The following is a 22397-nucleotide window of genomic DNA, read 5'->3' as shown; positions in this document are numbered from 1 at the left end:
ACAGTCATGGTCATCTTTTACCAACAGATTTGACCATGTTACCCTCCTGCTTCAAACTTTTCGATGAAATCCCATTACAATTTGCGTAAGTTACAGACTCATCACAGCTCACAAAGCCTTGTGTCATGTGGCCCCCGTCACCTTCTCTGACCTCCTTTACTTCTGTTCCATCCTAGATGAAGCCAGGATCTTTCTCTTCTACAGGCCTTTGTATGTGCCGTTCCCTCTGGCTGGAGCATCCTATCCTCTGTTATTCCCAGGGTTGGCTCCTTCTCCTTCATGTCTTATCTTTTTTTTTTTTGCGGTACGCGGGCCTCTCACTGCTGTGGCCTCTCCCGTTGCGGAGCACAGGCTCCGGACGCGCAGGCTCAGCGGCCATGGTTCACGGGACCAGCCGCTCCGCGGCATGTGGGATCTTCCCGGCCCGGGGCACGAACCCGTGTCCCCTGCATCGGCAGGCGGACTCTCAACCGCTGCACCACCAGGGAAGCCCCATGTCTTATCTTAAATGTCACTCCTCAGGAAGTTTTCCTCTGACCACACTATGTGAATAGATCTTCCCATACCTCTCTGTTGTTACACTCTGTTTTCCGTATAGAACATTCAAAGCTCTGAGTTTATATTTATTTGCTTGCTTTATTATTTTCTTCCTCGCCCAGTAGGGAATGATGTCAGAAGGGAGTAAAGTTTCTGTTTTACTGAAGGTGTAGTGGGAATGGAGGTTTGAGACAGCCAGAAAGATGGAAGATTGTGGCCAGATTGGCTTTTAAGATTTTAAATGTGTAGCAGTTCTCAGGACAACTTTTGGGGTTAGGTTAGGTGTGTAGGAGGCCAATGTCAAGTGGAGAGGAAGTGAGGGTTGCTAGAGTTGAGTGTCTGCCATGAACCAGGCTTCACTAGGCATTGGGTACATAAGCCTTAAACCAAAATCGAAAGCTCAAGCCCACTACAGTATTTTCTTACTGTTTTTAACTTCATTCCCCAATGGTACTGTTTTTTAACCTCCTACATCTGCCACATTCTTTTCCTTAAATCCAGTCTAAGCCTATTCTCTGCCTTTCCTTTTTGCCTTTCTAAATTTTGTCCATCCTGTAAGCCTCAACTCTTAAAAGTCCTTTCCAATTACCTCTTGCTGCCAGCTGCCCCATCTCCCACTAGCATGCGCCATCTGTTTTTCCCCTAGGCATGTAGAGAGTTGTACCTCTCTTTGTGTTGCCAGTTTGTTCATGTCCCACCTAGACATAAACATCTAGAGTGCATAATAGTTTCCCCTATATCTTTGTAATATCATGTCTCAGTGAAGCATGTTAGGGAAAACATTTGATGATAGTAAATTGAGAATTTCTTCTCATGTATATAGCTACCAAAGTGTTACATGGTGCTAATACATAGCTGACTAAGAAATTAACCATTTGACCACATTGTATATGAAATACTTGTATTGTCTTTTATTTCAGTAAGAAACTGATGGAGAGAGACATGCTAGACCTCTAAATGACATAGTTGCCATAGTCAAGGCTAATCCTTTCCTTTTTCTTTTTTGGTCTGAAATAATATCAATGTACTTTTAAAAGTTCCATGTCTTGTTTTCTGTCCATCACTTTACCTTATCATGTGAACTTTCACAGTGATTAATGTATAATAAACATCATCATTCAACATGGTTGAATGATAGTACTTTTTGTTCATTTTAACTTGGGGGTAATGCAAAGTTATGGATATTTTAAAAAACTAAATACATTCAAAGAGTATTGAGCACAAGGTAACCTTTGCTGTTTAAAAAGTAATTTAAGGTCTAACAAGCCATAATTATCAACAATTATTATTCTAGACCAGGTGTATGGAAGTTCATGGATAATTCTGTTACATAAATACGGAATGAGTAGAAGGTTTGTTGTAATCTGGAGAGTAAGCCAGGAAAGTGGAATTTGGGGTTTCCTGCCATTACCAGAAAGCAGCAGAGAGATGTGGCAAATGGTAAGACAGATAACTGAAACAACTGTGGCCATTTTAATTTCCTCATTTGCAGCATTTTTGAAAACTTATTTATTCAGCAAATGTTTATTCAGTGCCTGTTCTGTTGTGTTGGAGGCTAGAGATAATTACAAAGGGAATAAGATAAGCACAGTCATCCACCCTCATGATGTTTACGTGACCTTCAGTATGCAATTGAGTGTGCAATTGTTTTGGCACCTACCTCCCTTGCATTTTGTATGTTAATTTTGTATTATCACTGAGTACATCCTGACTGATTGGTATTATCATAAATATATGTTGGCAGCAGTTTTGTGTATATTTTTCTAATAAGATGGTGCTTGTACATGTGACTTGTGTCCCAGGAAAATACAGAAAATAGTTGAAGACCTGAAAAGACTACCTTAATATTCAGTTCAATAAAGATACAGCTATTTGAGGAAAACCTGAGGAAATAATCTGAGCATGTGACCTAAAAGATCAGACCTAGAAAGGATTCAAGAGCGTCTACCAGCAAACAGGATTCAGAGACAGAAATCCAGTAGATCTGTGCTGTTTATTCACATGGACTAACTCCACTACTCTAGTTCCTTTATTTCCCTGTCCTTAATTCCAGGCTCTTGGTATTTAAACTAAATTGCTTCTTCTTAAAGCCATCTTCAAAATGATTCGTTTTTGGTGCCAAACTGTCCCTCAATTTGTCTACACACCCACACTCATACTCCCCCTTTGGCTTGTCTGTATGATAGTGGACATTTTAAATGTGTGTTCTGAGCCTTTGAAATGCAAAAATGACAATAGCTGTTGATAAAAAGGAGTAACATTCTTAGAGAAAAAGTAGCTGTGCTTAATTTTTTCTTTTCTTCATGCTGTCAGTACTGAGCATCTATGGGAAAGAATAGGTATTGAACTCAGAGCTTTGGGCTGTTCAAGGTGTACTTTGGATATACTTCAAAATCAGACAGAATGTGTCTTCTTTTTAAGGTCAGAGTCTACAATTTTAAAAAAAGAGAATTGGATTAATTGACTGAGATTCCATATTCAGGAACCCTTGAAGACTTTTAAGTGCAGGCTCTACTCGTTGAATGTCGGAGTGAAACTTTGCACATGTATTTTCTTTGATTCCTTCTGTAGAGTTGTATAACAGTGTCTTCTGACCAAGTTACGTTGGCAGGAACATTAGTATGTCACCAGTTTAATTCACATATAGTCATTGCCCAGTAGTGATAAAAATGTCCCAATTAATGTCATTTGGTTCTGCTTTTTAATTCATAAAATAAATATTCTCTTTAGTATCTTGCTTTAGAGATAGATTCATTGCTTTAGCTGATACCATACATCTGTATTTTAAAACCAAGCATTTTTTTAAACTGCAAAACGGTATTATGCCATTTGATTTTAGGTTTACCTTAAAATTATTTTGGCTGTTCTTGCATCCCTCCTGTTTCCTAGAAGTAGCTAAGTACTGTTATTCTTTTGTAGTTTTTTGAGATCATATCGTCTTACCTTAGATTCTCTGAAAAACTCTGTATGCTTTACTGATTTTTGTTAGGGAAAAGTGTGCATTTCAGGACATAGTTCTCCAGGGTAACGGACATGTTATCCAAATATGAAAAATAGTAAGAATGCCCCCAAGAGCCTTGAAAACAAAGGGCAAGAGAATGGTGGTCACATTTTCTTTGCCATGTATTTTGCTTGATTTTTCACTATATATTAACTTACTTATGTTTCTCCTTTTTCTCTGAATTATAAGAAGTCACTTTGTGACCAGAGCAGATAGGAATATCCTTAGGCCTCATTTAGCTTTCAACAGTTAGTTCTAAAAGCCACATTGGGGAAGGAGTCAAGATGAAAGAATAGGAGGACACGGAATTTGTCACTGCTCACAGGTGCATCAAGAATACATCTACAAATGGAATAGTTCTCATAAAGCACCTACTGAACATTAGCGGAAGATTTCGGACCCCTAAAAGAACAAGAAAAATCCCCTCACAACCAGGTAGGATGAAAGAAAGAAGAAAAGAGGAATCAAAAAAGGGACCAGCAACCCTGGTGGGAAGCTGAAAGTGAAGGGAGGTCCCTGTACTCAGAAAAACTCCCTCAGGGTGGGGAAATCAACTGGGACAGAAAAGAACCTTCAGGGGATCAAAGGAGAATGCAGCAGACAGTCTGTGGAAGGCAGGACAAAGTAAGAATTGTGCGCATGGTCTACACTGCAGCTCTGCGCATTCCAGCCTGGGTTGTGAGTCACCTGTTGCAGAGGGGGGCTGGGTGCTGGAAAGTGGGGTTTGGAGCGTAGACCCAGGGAGAAGACAGCTATTGGCAGTGAAAAGACAGCCTGAAGAGACAGGAGTAAGGAGCTCCACAACCAGGAAAGTCTGCAGAAAAATCCCGGGACACCATAGAAACAAGGCGTCAATGTTGAGTGGTGCACAAGGGGCAAAGCCGCCATTACAGCCCCTTCCAGCATCTACCAGTTTCTTTGGGCCATGGGAGGGGTTCCCTTCTGAGCCGTGCCCACCTGCCCCTCAGGCCGGGCTCCACTCCACCCGTGAGGGCTCTGGGGCCTGAGCGCCGCTCATCCCAAAGCCCCCTTGGGAATCAGCCCTGGCAGCCCTGCCTGGGACGAGAATCCACCAGTGCTGGCGGGGGCTGAGTGCTAAAGCGTGGGGGTGGGAGAACTGATCCGAGTAGAGGAACGCTATTCGCTGCACAGATACAGCAGAGGGGACGGGAGGGATGGGATGCACGGCTGGGAATGCCCCTAGAGGAAGTGTGGTCTGCCTGCAAAGCGAGGCACCACGGTTGAGAGGCACGTGGAGCATGGAGCCACTACCACTGCCACACACCAGCTCCTGCCTCCACGGGCACTGGGAGGGACTCCCACCAGAGTGAGCCACTACAGTTGGTTACAACCGCCTGCTGGCTCCTGACGCTGCAGGCAATTTGCGCACACCCTGGTCTGAGTGATTAAGTGTTCCCCCAGCAGCCACTGCTTTTGCTCCCTCTCACCTGGGCAGGGAACAAACACCTGAGGGTGGCACACAGAAGTGGGGTCAAAACCAAAGCTAAACCCCAAGGTCAGTGCGACCAAGGAAGGGGAATGGAAGTCTTTCTGTGCAGCTGCACAAGCCACAGGTTAAATCCCCCAGATTGGCTTGGTAAGTCCTGTGCCTGTGGAATATCTGAATAGACAATGAGTGCTCCCACAATGGAGAACGGTCTAGTCTTCGCAGCAGTGGCCTTAGGGGACAAATACATGCAGGAACTGGGCCAGGTCAGAGTCTGAGCTGGCCCCACAGTGCCCGCGGCAGGCCCAGAGACCTACCTGGAGGTATTGGAAGGCCTCCTGGGGAGGTGGGGATTAGCTCTGCCTCACTGTGGGAACAAGGACACTGACAGCGGAGGCCCCAAGAAAATATTCTTATTACTATTATTCTTTTTTCTGTTTCTTTCATTTTGTTCAGTTGTTGCTGTTGTTGCTTTTATTATTTTTTATTTTCTTATTTTTTAATATGTATTTTTATTTATTTTTTTACTTTTCTAGTTTTACTTTAGTTTTTTGTTGTTTTGTAGGTTTTTATCTTGTTTTTGATTTTACTTTATTTTTTCTCTTTTTTTGATTGGTTTTTATGTGTATATTTTATGTTTTCTTGCTACTCTTGTTGTTTGTTTGCTTTCTGATTTTGCTTTAGTTTTCATTTTTTGTTAGTTTAGTCCTTATTGACTGTTCTCATTTTTTAATTCTTTGTTTATTCTCTTTTTTTTTTTCTCTTTGTGTGTGTGTTGTTGTTGCTGCTGTTTCTTTGCTGTTGCTTTTGCTGTTAGTCCAGGGTGTTGTTTATCTGTCTCTGTTCTTTCCTCTTTTCTTTTCTTTTTCTCTGGCTGCATGGTGTGGCTTGTGGGCTCTTGGTTCCCCAGCCAGGGGATGGGCCTGGGCCTCTGGGGTGGGAGTGCTGAGTCCAGGATGCTAGACCGCTGGAGAATTCCCAGGCCCAGGGAATATTAATTGGTGTGTGTGCTTCCAGAGGTATTCATATCAACACCAAGACCCGGCCCCACACGACTGCCTGCAAACTCCTGTGCTGCACACCTCACACTAAACAGCCAGCAAGAAAGGAACACAGCCCCACTCATTGCAGACAGTCTGCTTAAAGTCATACTAAGCTCACAGACACCCCAAAACACACCACCTGACTCAGCCCTGCCCTTCAGAGGGAAAAGACTCAGCCTCACCGACCAGAGCGCAGGCACCAGTCCCTCCCACCAGGAAGTCTACACAAGCCCTTGGACCAACCTCACTCACCAGGGGGCAGACAACAGAAGAAAGAGAAACTACGACCCTGCAGCCAGTGGAAAGGAGACCATAAACACAGCAGGTTAGACAAAATGAAATGACAGAGAAATATGTTGCAGATGAAGGGGCAAGGTAAAATCCCACAAGAGCAAATAAATGAAGAGGCAATAGGCAATCTACCTGAAAAAGAATTCAGAGGAATGATAGTAAAGATGATCCAAGATTTTGGAAATAGAATAGAGGCACGGATCAAGAAGATACAAGAAATGTTTAACAAGGACCTAGAGGAGCTAGAGAACAAACAGTCAGTGATGAACAACACAATAACTGAAAAGAAGAATACACTAGACGGAATCAATAGCAGAATAACAGAGGCAGAAGAACCAATAAGTGAGCTGGAATATAGAATGGTGGATATAACTGCCGGGGAGCAGAATAAAGCAAAAAGAATGAAAAGAAATGAGGACAGTCTCAGAGACCTCTGGGTCAACATTAAATGCACCAACATTCTAGTGATAGGGGCCCCAGAAGAAGAAGAGAAAGAGAAAGGGCCTGAGAAAATATTTGAAGCGTTATATTTGAAAACTTCCCTAACTTGGGAAGGGAAATAGTCAATCAAGTCCAGGAAGCACAGAGTCCCATACAGGATAAACCCAAGGAGAAACATGCTGAGACACATATTAATCAAGCTATTAAAAATTAAATACAAAGAAAAAATATTAAAAGCATCAAGGGAAAAGCAACAAATAACATACGGGGGAATCCCCATAAGGTTATCAGTTGATTTTTCAGCAGAAACTCTGCAGGCCAGAAAGGAGTGGCAGGATATATTTTAAATGATGAAAAGGAAAAGCCGACAACCAAGATTACTCTACCCAGTAAGGATCTCATTCAGATTCAGTGGAGAAATCAAAAGCTTTACAGACAAGCAAAAGCTAAGAGAATTCAGAACCACCAATCCAGCTCTACAACAAAGGCTAAAGGAACTTCTCTAAGCGGGAAACACAAGAGAAGAAAAGGACCTACAAAAACAAACCCAAAACAATTAAGAAAATGGTAACAGGAACATACATATCGATAAATACCTTAAATGTGAATGGATTAAATGCTCTAACCAAAAGACACAGTCTAGCTGATTGGATGCCAAAACAGGACCTGTGTATATGCTGTCTACAAGAAACCCACTTCAGATCTAGGGACACAAACAGACTGACAGTGAAGGGATGGAAAAAGATATTCCATGCAAATGCAAATCAAAAGAAAGCTGGAGTAGCAATGCTCATATCAGACAAGATAGACCTTAAATTAAAGACTATTACAAGAGACAAGGAAGGACACAATATAATATATAATAATCAAGGAATCAATCCAAGAAGAAGATACAACAATTGTAAATACTTATGCACCCAACATAGGAACACCTCAATGCATAAGGCAACTGCCATCAGCAATAAAAGGGGAAATTGACAGTAACACAGTAATAGTGGGGGAATTTAACACGCCACTTACACCAATGGACAGATCATCCAGACAGAAAATAAATAAACGCAAGCTTTAAATGACACAATACACCAAATAGACTTAATTGATATTTATAGGACATGCCACCCAAAAGTGGCAGAATAACTTTTTTCTCAAGTGCTCATGGAACATTCTCCAGGATAGATGACATCTTGGGTCACAAATCAAGCCTCGATAAATTTAAGAAAATTGAAATCATATCAAGCATCTTTTCCGACCACAATGCTACGAGATTAGAAATCAGTTACAGGAAAAAAAAAACTGTAAAAAAATACAAACACATGGAGGCTAAACAGTTCACTACTAAATAACCAAAAGATCACTTAGTAAATCAAGAGGAAATCAAAAAATACCTAGAAACAAATGACAATGAAAACATGATGATCCAAAACCTAGGGGATGCAGCAAAAGCAGTTCTAAGAGGGAAGTTTATCGCAATACAATCCTACCTCAGGAAACAAGAAACATCTCAAATAAACAACCTAACCTTATACCTAAAGCAACTAGAGAAAGAAAAAACAAAACCCAAAGTTAGTAGAAGGAAAGAAATCATGAAGCTCAGAGCAGAAATAAATGAAATATAAACGAAGACAGCAATAGCAAAGATCAATAAAACTAAAAGCTGGTTTTTTGAGAAGATAAACAGAATTGATAAACCTTTAGCTAGATTCATCAAGAAAAAAAGGGAGAGGACTGAAATCAATAAAATTAGAAATGAAAAAGAAGTTACAACTGACACTGTAGAAATACAAAGGATCATAAGAGACTACTACAGGCGACTGTATGCCAATAAAGTGGACAACCTGGAAGAAATGGACAAATGCTTAGAAAAGTACAACTTTCCAAGACTGAACCAGGAAGAAATAGAAAATATCAACAGACCAATCACAAGCAATGAAATTGAAACTGTGATTAAAAATCTTCCAACAAACAAAAGTCCGGAACAGATGACTTAACAGGTGAAATCTATCAAACATTTAGAGAAGAGCTAACACCTATCCTTCTCAAACGCTTCCAAAAAATTGCAGAGGGTGGAGCACTTTCAAACTCATTCTACAAGGCCATCATCACCCTGATACCAAAACCAGACAAAGATATCACAAAAAAAGAAAATTACAGGCCAATATCACTGATGAACATAGATGCAAAAATCCTCAACAAAATACTAGCAAACCGAATCCAACAACACATTAACAGGATCATACACCATGGTCAAGTGGGATTTATCCCAGCGACGCAAGGGTTCTTCAGTATAAACAAATCAATCAATGTGATACACCATATTAACAAATTGAAGAATAAATCCATATAATCATCTCAGTAGATACAGAAAAAGCTTTTGACAGAATTTAACACCCATTTATGATAAAAACTCTCCAGAAAGTGGGCATAGAGGGAACCTACCTCAACATAATAAAGGCCATAAATGACAAACCCACAGCAAACATTATTCTCAATGCTGAAAATCTGAAAGCATTTCCTTTAAGATCAGGAACAAGGCAAGGGTGTCCACTTTCGCCACTCTTATTTAACATGGTTTTGGAAGTCCTATCCATGGCAGTCAGAGAAGAAAAACAAATAAAAGGAATCCAAGTTGGCAAAGAAGAAGTAAAACTGTTACTGTTTGCAGATGACATGATACTATACATAGAAAATTCTAAAGATGCTACCAGAAGACTACTAGAGCTAATCAGTGAATTTAATAAAATCACAGGATACAAAATTAACACAGAAATCTTTTGCAATCCTATGCACTAACAATGAAAGATCAGAAAGAGAAGGAATAATCTCATTTATCATTGCAACAAAAAAAGAAAATACCTAGGAATAAACCTACCTAAGGAGACAAAAGACCTGTATTCAGAAAACTGTAAGACACTGATGAAAGAAATTAAAGACAACACTAACAAATGGAGAGATATACTGTGTTCTTGGATTGGAAGAATCAATATTGTGAAAAAGACTAAACTACCCAAAGCAATCTACAGATTCAATGCAATCCATATCAAAATACCAGTGGCATTTCTCAGAAAACTAGAACAAAAAATTGCACAATTTGTGTGGAAACACAAAAGACCCCGAATAGCCAAAGCAATCTTGAGAAAGAAAAACAGAGCTGGAGGAATCAGGCTTCCTGACTTCAGACTATACTACAAAGCTACAGTAATCAAGACAATATGGTACTGGCACAAAAACAGAAATATAGATCAACGGAAAAGGATAGAAAGCCCAGAGGTAAACCTATGCACCGATGGTCAACTAATCTATGACAGAGGAGGCAAGAATATACAATGGAGAAAAGACAGCCTCTTCAATAAGTGGTGCTGGGAAAACTGGACAGCAACATGTAAAAGAATGCAATTAGAACACTTCCTAACACCATACACAAAAAGGAACTCAAAATGGATTAAAGACCTGAATGTTAGGCCAGACACTATAAAACTCTTAGGGGAAAACATAGGCAGAACACTCTTTGACATTAATCACAGCAAGATCTTTTTTGTCCCACCTCATAGAATAATGAAAATAAAAACAAAAATAAACAAATGGGACCTAATGAAACTTAAAAGCTTTTACACAGCAAAGGAAACCATAAACAAGACAAAAAGACACCTTCAGAATGGGAGAAAATATTTGGAAACAAAGCAACTGCAAAGGATTAATCTCCAAAATATACAAATAGGTCATGCAGTTCAATATCAAAAAAACAACCCAATCAAAAAATGAGCAGAAGACCTAAGTAGACATTTCTCCAAAGAAGACATACAGATGGCCAACAAACACATGAAAAGATGCTCAACATCACTAATTATTAGAGAAATGCAAATCAGATCGATAATGAGGTATCACCTCATGCCGATCAGAATGGCCATCATCAAAAATCTACAAACAATAAATGCTGGAGAGGGTGTGGAGAAAAGGGAATCCTCATGCACTGTTGGTGGGAATGTAAATTCATACAGCCAGTATGGGAAACGCTATGGAGTTCCCTTAAAAAACTAAAAATAGAACTACTGTATGATCCAGCAGTTCCACTACTGGGCATATATGCAGAGAAAACCATAATTCAAAAAGATACATGCACCCTAATGTTCATAGCAGCACTATTTACAATAGCCAGGACATGGAAACAATCTAAATGTCCATCAACAGAGGAATGGATAAAGCAGATGTGGTACACATATACAATGGAGTATTACTCAGCCACAAAACGGAACAAAATTGGGTCATTGGTAGGGACGTGGATGGACCTAGATAGAGACTGTCATACAGAGTTGAATTAAGTCAGAAAAAGAAAAATATAGTATATTAACGCATGTATGTGGAATCTGGAAAAATGTTATAGATGATCATATTTGCAAAGCAGAAAGTGAGACACAGACGTAGAGAACAAATGTATGGATACCAAGGGGGAAAGGGGAGTGGTGGGAGGAATTGGGAAATTGGGATTGACACATACACATTATTGATACTATGTATAAAATATATAACTAATGAGAACATACTGTATAGCACAGGGAACTCTACTTACTGCACTGTGGTGAACTGAATGGGAAGGAAATCCAAAAGGGAGGCGATATATGTATATCTGATTCATTTTTCTGTACAGTAGAAACTAACACGACATGGTAAAGCAACTATACTCCAATAAAAATTAATTAAAAAAAAAAAAAGCCACATTGGGTCCTGAAGTCTAAAATCTTTTGTTGTTTGTTTTAAAGGAAGTAGCGTGAGGGATTTGGAAAAGAGTAAAAATATGAATTGAAGATTTCAAAAAAATGAAAATCATTTCAGTAGTATCAATTTAGGATTGGAAGGTAGAAAGACGAGCATTTCAAGAACACTAATGAATAGAAACCATGGATCTTATATTTGGCAGCAAAAACTGGAGAAGAATCATCTGTATGTTTAAATATTATTTCCTCATGGAAACCTTTCTCATCCTCTTAGACTAGGTCAGGTGCGCCTCTTCTACTTTCTCATAGCACTAGGTACCTGTCCCTCCATGGCAGCTATTGCAGTAGTAAATGTATTTATTTAATGACTGTCTTTCCCCGTTATTTTTTTATTCACTGGTATTCCCAATAAACATCATGCAGCATGACACTTGGGCTCAATGAATTAAAAATAAAACAAAATTTAAAAGTTGGACAGAGACAATTAATGGAATGAAAAATAAATTGTGTGCACATTATCATGTAAGAACAAAAGTATAACAGCTTCTGTTATGGTTCCCAAATGAACAACCGACAATGATAGAATGGAAAAATAAGATGGCTTTTTTTCAGCTCCAGGGGATTGGTGCATTTTCTTCATACAGGTGAAGCATTCAGTTGATAACACTTTGTTTTTAATTCAGCTGTTTTCAGAATACTTTCATGTCTGATATCTTGTTTTTACCTTAGTCTACTGTAAGGCAATATGAATAGAAATTTTACTCAATTTAGGGATTTAAACACAAAAAGAACAATATTGAAAAGATACTAGGGGGACCTGCGTAAATGTCCAGAGTAGGAAATAAACTCTTTGAGTTTTGGTTCCTAAATGGACTCTTCTGCTAACTTCACTCAATATGTGTGTTTTTCCCACTTGAGAGGTCAGTGAAAGGAAACCCTTGAACGTGTGCTACTGTTCTTCAACCAAATTCTCAATGGAGAGTGGCAGCTTAATCCAGCTAGTAAGATGTTGATCTCTTCAAAGCCAAAGTTGATTTTGCCCTATGAAGCTGCCAAAGAAGAAAACTCTTGTTGAACAAGTAGGATAGGATTATATATGGTATAAAAACTTCTAGAAATGATGCATCAGGATACAGTTTGTGAGTCAGGGCACCTCTTAGTAGAAATAAACAAGCTAAAACCAACTTACTTCATGAGAAGTGGCACCAATGAAACTGGGAACTCCCTTCCCCCCTGCCATTTTTTCCCCCACCGCTATCACTCGGTAAAAGTTATAGTTGGTTTAGGTGGTGCTAGTTATAGTTTATTTGGACTACTTCTGTCATTTATTCTGGCTGAAAAATGAGTTTAATTTGGCTTGTTTAGTGTACTATTACCGTATTGAAAAGTAAATGATGGAAGGGAGGGCCTGTTTCATGTAGGCTTGAAATTAGACTGGTCTGTTTTTTTTTTAGTGAATGTGGAAAATGTAACCTGTCTGATTACAGAATTAACATATAATTGGGTGAGATAAAGATCTGGGAAAAGCTGGAAAGTTGATTTGGTAGAAAGTTTATTGGCCCTGGAGTCAAACTAAATTTGAGTCCAAGTTTTATCAAGTGACCTCAAAAATGACATTTAAATTATTTAAGCCTCAGTTGCCTTATTTACAGAGAATAAAAACACCTACTTCAGAGGATAGGAGGTAATATTTATAAAAGTACTTTCTAAATTGCAAATAGTTAAACACATGTTAAGTATGACTACTAAATGAAAAAGGCATTTGTAATGCATGCAAATTGTAGAGTGACATCAGTAAGCAATAGCTAAAACATGGTCTTATTTCTAAGAGTTATAACTGTAAAAGTATCTCTCTGTGCCACCTTTGGGCAACAACATCTCAGATGAGATATGAGCTGAATACACTTAAGTTTGAACTCCCCTGAAACCTCCAAGTTCCTTGACTTGGTTGCAGCAAGTCTGAGACATCTGGTTTGACTTCTGCCATGCAGTTTCCACTATTCAGAATGCTATTATCATCTATCTTGCCTTATGTTAAGAAGAGTATCTTCATGTCCCCTTCTGAGCTATACATTGCCTATGTAATTTAGTTTGGATTTCATTCTTCTAGAAAAGTGTAGCCACATTTTTTCTATGATAGACCTTTGCTTTTCCAAACCTTCAATGTAATACAGCTGGTTATGTCGAAAACAAAGTTGCTTGTCTTATGATTTTTTTCAGGAATGAGAAGTGTACTTATTTTGGAGATTGTAGACATGATATATATCCTATTCATGTATATTTTGAGTGAAGTGCTTATTTTCCAAAACCACTTCTTGCCCCTCCCGTCTTGCACTTAAGTTTCTAGGAATGAAGAGTTGATTTAACTAGGACTGAATTACATAGAATTCAGAAAATGTCCTAAAAACCCACAAGAACCCTTTATTCATCCAGTTTATGAAATATATTAGTTATACATTGTTTTAAAGAAATATCTTAGACTAAGTATGTTAGATTAATTATTTTTTAAAATTATGTTATTTCCTAAGCATAGTCTCGAACTGAAGAATTACAGATCTCTTTCTAGGCCTTGAATGTTTACTACCAAGTGATGTACCTTTATGATTATTAGTAATTAATTAGTTACTAAATTCCCCTTTCCATCTTTGAATTCTTATAATGAGATCAAGGTTATAAAGTGAAGCTTATTTCACCCACTTATCTACATGAGGAAGCTGGGTGACCGAATATAAAGAAGTCATTACTGCCAGACTTATAAATATGATTCACAAAGCAGCTGGGCTTTGTCTATTGATAGCCTGCTTTATTTTGAAAATTATCAAACACTTCATGTGAGAGTCTGTCCAAGTGGGGAAATGATTTACTATTTTATAACAATCAGTATAAGCAATGAATACATTGGTCTGGAAATACAGATTTGACATTGGTTTAATAGTCATGGCTTTTTGAAACCAAAAGAATAATAACTAATTAGAAATAAATGGTATTGTACCATTATTTGGATAGAGGAGACTTCTCTAATATTAGAAGCAGATGGTTCTACTGGAAGTTATTTTGAGACGCTAAATATGAAATAGGTGATTGTGTCCCCTCCTCTCATTTTTCTAAATATCAGTATTTATTTTTTCTACAGAAAAAGAAATGGGAAGATCTTACATTTCTGTATATGTGATTTGGTTTCAGAGGTCTTTTCAGAGAGAGGAGGAAGAGTTTATGGCACTGAAAAAATAACAGAGTCTCATTATATATGTGGAATATCTACTTTTGGTGCAGGTGCAATGTCTCTTTGAAGGCTTGCCATTAAAAAAAAAATCTGGGGGAGCAGTGGTGCCAAGGACAATCACTCATATCATGACAAGTGATCTCCAGTGCTTCAAAGTCATCCGTGGGGCATTATTTAAAAGGAAATCATCACAAATCCAGACAGTAGTCAGGTACTTGTGTGAAACAAGAAGTAGAGACTGAGTGAGGGAGGGGCCCAGAGTACTGCTCTTCAAGGCTTAGTGTTCAATCTCAAAGTGTCTTATGAAGACATTGCCTTTTCAGATCAGCCATCCACGTATTCAGCAAGTATCAATATTTACTGAGCATTTACAGTTGCCAGAGGTTGTTTTAGGCGAGGACTTCAGCAAACCAGAAAACAGTATGTACCCTCATGGAGTTCATGTTCTAGTAGAGAAGACAGGCAATGAATTGACAAACAAATAAATACGTATTAAAAGGTCAGATAATGATATGTGTTTAGTAGAAAACCAAACCGAGATCAGGGGAGAGAGGGAGATTGATCAGGCTGCTCATGGCGCTGGCTTGTCATGAAGGCTTTCCCTTCAATTATTCGGTCATCCATACATCTGCTCATCTGTTAGTTTAATGAAATAAATTATCTGTCTTAAACAAGAAAATAATAGGTTATTCTTTTCAGGGAGTCATGTGAGTGAGTTCTGTGGAACTTAGAACTCATTTTCCTATACGAAAAAAAGTTAAACAAATGAAGTTAAGATTATTAGCTGGCTCACGAAAATCCCCTTTAACCCCTGTTAAAGCTTCACTGTGGTACTAATGATGGAAGACTTCATTCCAGTTCTTGGGAGAAGGAAGAAACCAAGTCAGAGGAGGGAAAAGGAGGAGAGGACTTCGTCCTCTTCCCTGGATACCTGGTGGCCACCTTGTGGGCACATTTTTAAATTGGCTAGTTTTGATTTTCATTGCTCCTACCAGACTTTCAACACCCTAGACTTTCCTTGTTTCCCACGCTGCCCCTTTTCAGCTGCACTCAGGCTGCTCTGTTCTTAGAAAGCACTCTGTGGCATTCCAGCATTTTCTTTATTTTTGGTTCCCCCTCACGTTCCCTATGAGGAGAGCAGTTCGATTGAACTACTTCTCATAAGTGTATAGATGAGGCATAATGTGAGCATAACCCTAAACTGAACACAGGAATCTGTGTTTTTCTGAGGATACTTGAATCACTAATTGCTGGGGGTTTAAGCTGCCTAGCAGACCTACGTGAAAACACTCAGGGAACGTAGAGGAACTACTGTGGGCCGGGGGCCACATGGGGTTTTTGAAGGCCAACACTTCCTTTCCATCCACTGTGAGGTAAGGTGTGGAGCCTTGCTTTTCACCTTTTTCTCTTCCTCCTGTGAAAAGACTGGAGTTTTCTTCTCTGATGGCTCCCATGACAGCCAGGGAAGAGAGACAGTGGGGACAGAAGGAATTTTTATTTCCTGCCTTTTATTAAATTGGACAGGGAATTCCCTGGCAGTCTAGTGGTTAGGACTCCACACTTTCACTGCAGGGGGCACGGGTTTGATCCCTGGCCAGGGAACTAAGATCCCACATGCCATGCGGCCAAATAAATAAATAATAAATAAATAAATTGGACATTTGTAAGTCAGGGGTGGGGGGCAGTGGGGAGAGTTGGTTCTACCAGGTAAGTAGTCTCGCCTATTACTGCACGTGGGAGGGGAGCCGGTAGCAGTGACGTCAATGATTATCTTAGAGACTATGTTTCCTGACTGTCTAATATACTAGATATTTCACATGCATTCATGATTTCATTCAGTCTTTACCACAGTTGTGCAGAATGTGTAATAAAACCATTTACAAATAAAGAAGGCTGAGAGGTTGAGTAATCTGCCCAAGGTAACACAGGTAGTAGTAGAGTTGATCCTCAAGTCTCCTTGTCCCTGTTATCCCAGAAAGAAGCGACGGATGATTCCAGAGAAACTACTCCCTTGTTAGACATGCACTCTTTTTTTTTTTTTTTTTTTTTTGCGGTACGCGGGCCTCTCACTGTTGTGGCCTCTCCCGTTGCGGAGCGCAGGCTCCGGATGCGCAGGCTCAGCGGCCATGGCTCACGGGACCAGCCGCTCCGCGGCATGTGGGATCTTCCCGGACCGGGGCACGAACACGCGTCCTCTGCATCGGCAGGCGGACTCTCAACCACTGCGCCACCAGGGAAGCCCAGACATGCACTCTTAACTCAGGATCAATAAGCTGCTTTTCGTGTCCTGTATATGGAGGCGGACGAACTAGGCTGTGGAAAGGAAAGCCTGGCACCTTGAGTTCTGTTTGACTGCTTTGTCTTGTGTCAGCTCACGGGGGCCACCTGTGCTTGGACTCTGTCCTGAGCTTGCTCATTCCCTCTTTTGAGTATTAAAATGGGAACATGGAACAGTGATTAGTGTATTGAGCTAACAACCCTGTCGGTCCTTCTCATGCTCACTATTGACAGGACCTCCTGCTGCAGATTTTAGATTAAGTTTTATCTATTATTCACACCCGTTAGTTATTTGTATTTCTTACTCCATGGGGACACTTTGGCTGATTGTTTACTTTTTTTTCGCCAAAACACCTAATGAGAAATCTGCGGTTTTAATGTCTTTGTTGTTCTGCTTAGGGCACCTGACAGATTTTTGGTTGTGGTTGTACTACCAGTTATTCAGGTATTTCAACAACTGGCTGAATTAATTTTTTGTTTGCTTGTTTTTGAGGGGTTTGGGGGATGAGCAGTGGTGCCTGAGTTTCTATATTTGTAATGTAAAGTTATCTGCTTGGATCAAATGAAAAATGTATTCTTGTAGACTTGGCAAAAGGATTTGTCTTTGACTGTAGGCCGGCAGCTGCTTTTTGGTTTCCAGCTTTTTTCCAATTGGCCAATTTCAACTGCCCTTTATTCCCTCTGTGATGTGAGGTATTGGATGCAGCATTCTTTATACTGTGTCACTCTTCATCCAGATGTACATGTTTTTAATGAAGCCCAAAGCTGAGGGAATAGAATAATTCCATTATGATGGGTCTGCATACAGTTTATGACGTATTCTCTGATGTCCAAGATGGTCCTTCCACAAGTGTACTTTTGTGTCAGAAACTTCATCACCAGTGAAGGCAGCTGAGCACAGTGGGAAGAGCAGAAATCTAGATGGCCTATATATGGTCCCATCTGTACCACTGACTAGAAATGTAACTTGATAAGTTCCTTTATTTTCTCGGTCTTAGTTTTCTCACTAATAAATTAAAGCAATTATTAACATGGCCTTTAAGGCTGTCATTTGGGTCACCTATTCTGTAATCCAAGGCAGAAGTAAAATAGGGTCCATGCTAGGAATGAAGAAGATAAGACCGAATGGTTAAAAATGCATCACGAAATAGGAAAACAAGAGCAAAACAAATCCCAGCTGTAGAACTCAGATTGTGTTGAGATGTGGTAGAAGGGTCTGGACTTAAAAAGCACTTCATTATGACAGTGTTATATTATGTTGGTGCTAGTTTAAGCTGTATCCTAGGGTGGTCTGTGCCCTAGGAATGCACAAAACCAAGAGCTAAGGATTTAATTAAAAGGCTGAACTGAGGAGGTGCGTATTATCCCATGTCTTAATTTCTAGTCAACAGGAGAAGTTTTGCTAGCGTTAAAAAACAAAGTTCAGTTGAGTACATTTGAAGATCTAATTGGCTTTATTAAGAGATTCATGAATTGGGCGCATCTCATCTGGCAAACAGATACTCTCTGGAGTTACACAACATGGAAGGCTTTTATAGTAAGGAGGGTGGGACAAGGAAAGGAAGTCATCAGTAAGGGAAAGATGAAAGTTCGTTGGAGGAAAATAAAATTTCAGATGAGGACAGCTTCTCATTGGCTGAACCGCGGCATTTTTCCATTGGGTAGGCATTTTGCTGGGCAAGGAGGAAGTCTTCCTTCCTCCTGCTGGGGTAGTAAACTAGTTTCACTTACTGTTTGGGAGTGTAAGGTACATCTCTTTTTGTTGGGGGTCAGTAAAGTAACTTCTTTTGGGGGGTAATTCATGTCTTCCCGCTTGGGGTCATTGATGAAGCGTGGTAGGGCATGAGAGCTCCCTCTATAGACCTTCCCAACTCCAATTTTAGTTGAAGTGTCCTTTTATTAATTTTTTTTAACATTTTTATTGGAGTATAATTGCTTTACAATGGTGTGTCAGTTTCTGCTTTATAACAAAGTGAATCACTTATACATATACATATATCCCCACATCTCTTCCCTCTTGCGTCTCCCTCCCTCCCACCCTCCCTATCCCACCCCTCTAGGTGGTCACAAAGCACCGAGCTGATCTCCCTGTGCCACGCAGCTGCTTCTCACCAGCTATGTATTTTACATTTGGTAGTGTATATATGTCCATGCGCTCTCTCACTTTGTCCCAGCTTACCCTTCCCCCTTCCCGTATCCTCACGTCTGTTCTCTAGTATGCGTCTTTATTCCCGTCTTGCCCCTAGGTTCTTCATGACCATTTTTTGTTTTTGTTTTTTAGATTCCATATATATGTGTTAGCATATGGTATTTGTTTTTCTCTTTCTGACTTACTTCACTCTGTATGACAGACTCTAGGTCCATCCATCTCACTACAAATAACGCAATTTCGTTTCTTTTTATGGCTGAGTAATATTCCATTGTATATATGTGCCACATCTTTATACATTCATCTGTCGATGGACACTTAGGTTGCTTCCATGCCCTGACTATTGTAAATAGTGCTACAGTGAACACTGTGGTACATAACTCTTTTTTTGAGTTATGGTTTTCTCAGGGAGTATGCCCACTAGTGGGATTGCTGGGTCCTATGGTAGTTCTATTTTTAGTTTTTTAAGGAACCTCCATATTGTTCTCCATAGCGGCTGTATCAATTTACATTCCCACCAACAGTGCATGAGGGTTGCCTTTTCTCCACACCCTCTCCAGCATTTATTGTTTGTAGATTTTTTGATGATGGCAATTCTGACTGGTGTGAGATGATATCTCATTGTAGTTTTGATTTGCATTTCTCTAATGATTAATGATGTTGAGCATTCTTTCATGTGTTTGTTGGCAATCTGTATATCTTCTTTGGAGAAATGTCTATTTAGGTCTTCTGCTCATTTGTGGATTGGGTTGTTTGTTTTTTTGATATTGAGCTGCATGAGCTGCTTGTAAATTTTGGAGATTAATCCTTTGTCAGTTGCTTCATTTGCAAATATTTTCTCCCATTCTGAGGGTTGTCTTTTGGTCTTGTTTATGGTTTCCTTTGCTGTGCAAAAGCTGTGAAGTTTCATTAGGTCCCATTTGTTTATTTTTGTTTTTATTTCCATTTCTCTAGGAGGTGGGTCAAAAAGAATCTTGCTGTGATTTATGTCATAGAGTGTTCTGCCTATGTTTTCCTCTAAGAGTTTTATAGTGTCTGGCCTTACATTTAGGTCTTTAATCCATTTTGAGTTTATTTTTGTGTATGGTGTTAGGAAGTGTTCTAATTTCATTCTTTTACATGTAGCTGTCCAGTTTTCCCAGCACCACTTATTGAAGAGGCTGTCTTTTCTCCACTATATATTCTTGCTTCCTTTATCAAAGATAGGTGACCATATGTGTATGGATTTATCTCTGAACTTTCTATCCTCTTCCGTTGATCTATATTTCTGTTTTTGTGCCAGTACCATACTGTCTTGATTACTGTGGCTTTGTAGTATAGTCTGAAGTCCGGGAGCCTGATTCCTCCAGCTCCTTTTTTCTTTCTCAAGATTGCTTTGGCTATTCGGGGTGTTTTGTGTTTCCATACAAATTGTGAATTGTTTTGTTCTAGTTCTGTGAAAAATGCCAGTGGTAGTTTGATAGGGATTGTATTGAATCTGTAGATTGCTTTGGGTAGAATAGCCATTTTCACCATGTTGATTCTTCCAATTCAAGAACATGGTATATCTCTCCATCTGTTTGTATTATCTTTAATTTCTTTCATCAGTGTCTTATAATTTTCTGCATACAGGTCTTTTGTCTCCTTAGGTAGGTTTATTCCTAGATATTTTATTTGTTTTGCTGCAATGGTAAATGGGAGTGTTTTCTTAATTTCACTTTCAGATTTTTCATCATTAGTGTATAGGAATGCCAGAGATTTCTGTGCATTAATTTTGTATCCTGCTACTTTACCAAATTCATTGATTATCTCTAGTAGTTTTCTGGTAGCATCTTTAGGATTCTCTATGTATAGTATCATGTCATCTGCAAACAGTGACAGCTTTACTTCTTCTTCTCCAATTTGGATCCCTTTTATTTCCTTTTCTTCTCTGATTGCTGTGGCTAAAACTTCCAAAACTACGTGGAATAAGAGTGGTGAGAGTGGGCAACCTTGTCTTGTTCCTGATCTTAGTGGAAATGGTTTCAGTTTTTCACCATTGTGGATGATATTGGCTGTGGGTTTGTCATATATGGCCTTTATTATGTTGAGGCAAGTTCTCTCTATGCCTACTTTCTGCAGGATTTTTACCATAAATGGGTGTTGAATTTTGTCAAAAGCTTTCTCTGCATCTATTGAGGTGATCATATGGTTTTTCTCTTTCCTTTTATTAATTTTCACACTAGTAAGCCAGTGAGTGTCCAAAGTGGATTTTTACTGGTGAAATTCACAGCTTGTTAGTTAGCATAATGGATGCTAGAATGAGGTTTTTTTTTTTTTTTTTTTTACATAAAAAGTGGTATTCAGGATTCATGGATTGGCTGCAATATCTTAGACACACATCCTACCCCTGCAAGAACATGGCATAGGAATCTAGTGTGGCTTTCACAAATGACAATTGAAACATGAATCCCAAACTGGCCAGCTGATAATCAGGGGATTGTAGTTGCTTAATACCTGCGTAAGGATAACAGAATCCTCTCTATAGATTGTTGCATGGAATGTATGATCAGAATCCCTAAAAGAATAGAAACCTGAGACTTCACTGAGCTTATAAACAGGTTTAAAGAACAGTATTTTTGTTTGCTTGCTTTTTTGTCCCTTCTAGCTAATTAGTGTTCTAAGTGGGTCACCATTTATTCTAAGACTTGCTTTTCATACCTGTTTGTGATGTCCAGAAACAAAAATCCAGACCTTTCATTTATTTGTAACTATTGGTAGTAACAGTCAAAAAGAGCTTTGTATTGTGCATGGCCAAATTAGCTTGGGTAAATTCGCATGAGATTCTGAAAATCTTAGCTTTGCCACTTAATCAGCTGTGTAATGAGTTATTTAGCATTTATGAGTCTTGGTTTTCTCATCAATAGATTACCTTAACTGACCATCGTGATTACTGGGATAGTATATGTACTGTCCTCAGCACAGCTCTTGGAACAGTGGTCAGGAATGCTGGCAGGCTTTGGTTACAGTTAGGATTTGCCCAACAGATTCCTATTTGATCAGGTCCTGGAGGAAGCCAGTGATGTTAGACACGTCCCCACTGCCCTGTAGGAGTCACAGAAACTGCAGGGATGGACACTTGATCCAAGCTGGGCAAATTAGATTATATTTTCTGGGGATTTGGCTATTGGTCCTACAGTTGGTCTTTATGTGCAGCTGGAACTATAGAGCATGTTGAAACTTGGGAGTTATGGGATGGCCACCTTTCTCCATCATGACGTTCAACTCCATTTCTGCCTTGGCTGCAAGAGAGACGTTTGT

The 22397-nt window shown here is 39.4% G+C and overlaps 1 protein-coding gene across 3 annotated transcripts in view; it reads left to right on the top strand.

The window, feature by feature from the left end:
* PRKD1 (protein kinase D1) overlaps positions 1–22397 on the top strand; it is a 345202-nt gene that overhangs the window by 56884 nt on the left and 265921 nt on the right. The gene's annotated exons all lie outside the window — the stretch shown is intronic.

This window comes from Monodon monoceros, unplaced genomic scaffold (assembly GCF_005190385.1).
Source record: "Monodon monoceros isolate NGI ecotype Baffin Bay Population unplaced genomic scaffold, NGI_Narwhal_1 Super_Scaffold_21, whole genome shotgun sequence".
NCBI lineage: Eukaryota > Metazoa > Chordata > Mammalia > Artiodactyla > Monodontidae > Monodon > Monodon monoceros.
This window is presented reverse-complemented; position numbering and strand designations above follow the sequence as displayed.